The sequence below is a fragment of the Heterocephalus glaber genome, unplaced genomic scaffold, assembly GCF_053883595.1.
Source record: "Heterocephalus glaber isolate CG9 unplaced genomic scaffold, H.glaber_assembly_v1.0 deba00001523, whole genome shotgun sequence".
Taxonomy (NCBI): Eukaryota; Metazoa; Chordata; class Mammalia; order Rodentia; family Bathyergidae; genus Heterocephalus; species Heterocephalus glaber.
Genome location: NW_028258327.1, coordinates 22,817,081 through 22,821,541, shown reverse-complemented (window position 1 = coordinate 22,821,541; position 4,461 = coordinate 22,817,081). Strand labels below are relative to the sequence as shown.

The 4,461-nt window shown below is 36.5% G+C and overlaps 2 pseudogenes; one reads left to right on the top strand and one right to left on the bottom strand.

Moving 5' to 3' along the window:
• Positions 1-2,330: 2,330 nt before the first annotated feature.
• LOC101708958 (copine-3 pseudogene) lies at positions 2,331-3,218 on the bottom strand (annotated as a pseudogene).
• A 131-nt stretch (positions 3,219-3,349) lies between these two features.
• On the top strand, positions 3,350-4,188 carry LOC101708605 (copine-3 pseudogene; annotated as a pseudogene).
• The last annotated feature ends 273 nt before the right edge of the window (positions 4,189-4,461 follow it).

Below are 4,461 nucleotides of genomic sequence, written 5' to 3'. Positions count from 1 at the left end.
TTTCCCAAACTGTTAATGAATAGAAACATTCATGAATAAAGTTATTATTGTAGCCAGATCGTTTCTTCTCTGGTGAAGGCGTATGTCTGGAATTTGTTTTTCAATTTTTATTTTTTATTAGTACATGTTTGTAGTATGTAATGATTACATTTTTGTACAGAGTTGGTACATGTACATAATACATCTTAATTCCTTTTTTATTCCCTTTCCCTCTCCTCCATCTCACTTCCCTCCAACTCTTGGTCCACTTTCTTTTTTGCAAAGGATCTATCTCTCTATTTCCTATTGTCTATGTTTTCTTTTACTCTTTATTTATACTTTTAGTTCCTCATATAAGAAAGACTATTACATTTAAGCTTGCATGTCTGATTTATTTCACTTAACATTATATTCTCAAGGTGCGTTTGTTTTACTACAAATGACTCAGTTTTATTCTTCTTTATGGCAAAGTGGCAATACATTGTGTATAAATACCACACTTTTAAAATCTATTCTTCTGTTGATGGACACAGAATCTCTCTAAGATTTAGCCATTATGAATTGTGCAGCTATAAATATGGATTTGCATGTATCACTAAAATATGATCTCTTTTAACTCTTTCCAAGAAGATGCCTAGAAGGGGAATAGGTAGGGCAAACATAATTTCTACTTTTTAATTTTTAGAGGAATTTCTGTACTGATTTTTTTTTTTGGTACCAGGAATCAAACTCTGAACCTTGTGCTTGTTAGGCAGGTGCAGCACCACTGAGCTAAATCCCTGGCCCCATTCTGTACTGATTTTTATAACAGTATTACTAGATTTCATTCTCATTCACAATGTAGAAGAGTTTCTTTTCCCCTACAGCCTCTCCAGCATTTTTTATTATTTGATTTATTGATGATAGCTATTCTTTCTAGAGTAAGATGGAATCTCAGATTTGTTTGTCTTATGGCAAGAGATGTTGAAAATTTTTTCATTTACTTTTTGGCCATTTGTATTTCTTCTGAGGAGGAGTATCTATTCATTTGAATTGCCTATTTTTGATTGAGTCTTTTATTTAAGGGGATTTATTTTTTTGAGTTTTAAATATTCTAGATATTAATCCTATGTCTGAGGAATAATTGGCAAAAATTACTTCCCTTTCTGTAGGCTGTCTTTGAAATTTCTTGCTTTCTTTGTTGTGCAGAAGCTTTTAAATTTGATATGATCCCATTTGTCAATTCTTGATATTATTGTGCAATTGGGTTGCTGTCCAGAAAATCTTTCCCTACCCTTATGAATCCTAGAGTTTTACCTATTTTGTCTTCCAGTAGATTAAGCATTTCCATTTTAACATTTACATCTTTGAACCATTTTATTTTCAGTTTAGTCCATGCTGAGTGATATGGATCTAGACTCAGTCTTCAGGATATGAACAGCCAGTTTTCTCTATATCATTTCTTCTTTTTTAAAGTCAAGTTATTTATTAGAGAAAATGGAATTATAAATCTTCACCTTATATGTTTGGTCCTCATAGCATCCCTGAACAAAACAATCCTAAGCATATCAGCAAACAAACATCAATTAAAATAAAACTAATAAGGTAGAATCTGAGACAACCTATGGACCTACAATCTATGCATCCACAGAATCCTGAGTATCACATTCAGTCAATGAAAAGAAAGGTCAATTCTGACCATGTTTACAGTATTCCACAAAAAAATAAAAAATCTAGAAAGGCAAATAAACAGGGCACACTTAAGTGAGATTCTTTTTGCTTAGTGATTATGTATTTTAAAAACTGAGTAATTTCCTTTTCAACAAATCTCATGTGAGTGCAAGATGCTTTGAAACTGTGTAGCCTCTAAACTACAGGAAAAAATCAGGTGCCAAGTAAAGGTAGTCTTTACTTCAGGAAAAGGATTGAATATAGAGATACAGGAGCAAATTCAATACTAACTTAAGAAGCTTTCTCAATCAATAATATGGACATAAGCTTGTAAAACATTTACTACATACAGAGTATAGCAACGTGCAAAATACTTCATCTCAACCATTTTTCATTCTTTCTGACAAACATTTTACATGGTATTTTCATTATATAAAAGCAAACAAAAATCAGTTTTCCCCACAATAGGTTCTAATCCAAACAACCTCACTGCAATTACTGTAAATTGCTAGCAATCACTGGATTGACTGGCAGAGATGGACTTGGCACTGTTCTCCTAAAAAAAAATGCTTTAAACAGATAAAAGCCATAAAGAACCAGGTTTACATCATAAATGCAGGGGGTGAAATGTACAAAAAATGACAGATACATGATTTTATGTAAGAGATGGTATTGTTTCCTGGCAGCATAAGAATTCTGTTGAAGTGGTAACAACTTTTATTTTGTGGCTGGGTTCCTGGGAGGAAGGAGTTTGTACGTGTTGAAGTAGCCCACCACCTGCTGGGGAATCTCCGCCAAGACACATTGAGCAAGTGCTTCTTTTGGAGCATTCTGGAACTGTCTGAAAGGCACAAACTGGACAATATCTCTGATGGCCACCTTGCCATTTGGGGAGTGGAGGCTTCCCCCATTGCCATCCAGAAACTCCACGGAGCCAAAGTCAGCTCCTCCAACTCCAACAATGATGATGGATATGGGCAGCTTGGCAGCATTGATGATAGCTTATCTGGTTTCATTAAGGTCTGTGATCACACCATCAGTAATAATCAAGAGCACAAAATATTGAGAAGCTGTCTGCTGTTGTGTGGCTGCAGCTGCAAACCTGGCCACATGATTTATGATTGGAGAAAAGTTAGTTGGTCCATAGAGCTTTATCTGAGGGAGACTGGCCCCGTATGCCTCTACAATGCCTTGGACTCCATTACAGTAGGGATTAGATGGATTAAAGTTCATTGGAAATTCATGAGATACCTGCCACTGAGGAGGTATCTGGGCTCCAAAACCAAAAGCTGGAAACAATTTATCAGCATCATAATCTTGAATAACCAGCCCCACAGACAAGATGGCCGTCACATACTCATTAACACCGTTGGGGCTGATGTAATGAAGGGCGTCCGGAGACCTGGGGTCACCATTGGAGCCAGTGAAATCCACTCCCACAGTAAAATTCAGCTGACATCCTCCCATGATGTAGTCAAGGAATGTGCATTCCACTGTAATCTCACAGTGTTTCACACTGATAACTCCGGAATTCTTATAGCTTTTTTTCTTTTGCTTCTTTTTTTCATTTATGCATTCATATTCAATAGGTGAGTAATATTTAATAGGTGAGTGCAACAGGACTTGCCCTTCCCCTCCCCTGCAGCCCCAGGATCCTGTAAACCATGGTGGCCCAGCCAACTAGGGGATGCTGTCAGCCCGGCCTCTGCCCTCAGGACTCCATCCAGAAGACAGGCGTCTCAAGAGATGGCTGCACAATGTGTCTCGAAGGTGGAGCTGAATATTTCCTGTAACACTCTTTTGAATCTTGATGCAACATCAAAGTCGGACCCTCTATGCGTGCTATTTTTGAACACAAGTGATCAACAGTGGTATGAGGTCGAATGCAATGAAAGGATTAAAAATTGCTTGAATCCCAAATTTTCCAAGACATTTATTATTGATTACTACTTTGAAGTGGTTCAGAAATTGAAATTCGGGATTTATGACATTGACAACAAGACTATTGAGCTGAGCGATGATGACTTCTTAAGAGAATGTGAATGTACCCTCAGACAAATTGTTTCCAGTAAGAAGCTAACTCAACCTCTGGTGCTCAAAAATGACAAACCTGCTTGGAAAGGGAACATTATGATTTCAGCAGAAGAAATAAAGGATAATAGAGTTGTCTTGTTTGAAATGCAAGCCAGAAAACTGGATAATAAGGATCTGTTTGGAAAGTCAGACCCATATCTGGAGTTTCATAAGCAAACATCTGATGGAAACTGGCTAATAGTTCATGGAACAGAGGTTATTAAAAACAACTTGAATCCTGTTTGGAAGCCTTTTAAAATCTCTCTTAACTCCCTGTGCTATGGAGATATGGACAAAACCATTAAGGTAGAGTATTATGATTATGACAGTGATGGGTCACATGATCTCATCGGAACATTTCAAACTACCATGACAAAACTGAAAGAAGCCTCCAGAAACTCAATATCATTTCTTAAAGAGGTTATCTTTCCTCCAGTGTATGATTTTGGGCCCTTTATCAAAGATCAGTTAGCTGAATGTGCCTAGAGTTGTCTCTACATTTTTTTCTTTTGTTTCTTTGATCTTGATCTACATGTCTTTTTTTGTGTCAGTACCATGCTTTTTTTTTTATCACTGTAGCTTCATAATATAAGTTGAAGTCTGGGATTTTAATGTCTTCTCCTCTGTTCTTCTTGCTTAGGATTGTTTCTGCTATTCTGCTATTCTCTTCTGGTTCCAAATAATTTTGGGATTGTTTCTTTGTTCTATGAGGAATGCTGTTGATATGTTGATTTAGATTTCGTTAAATCTGCACATCAA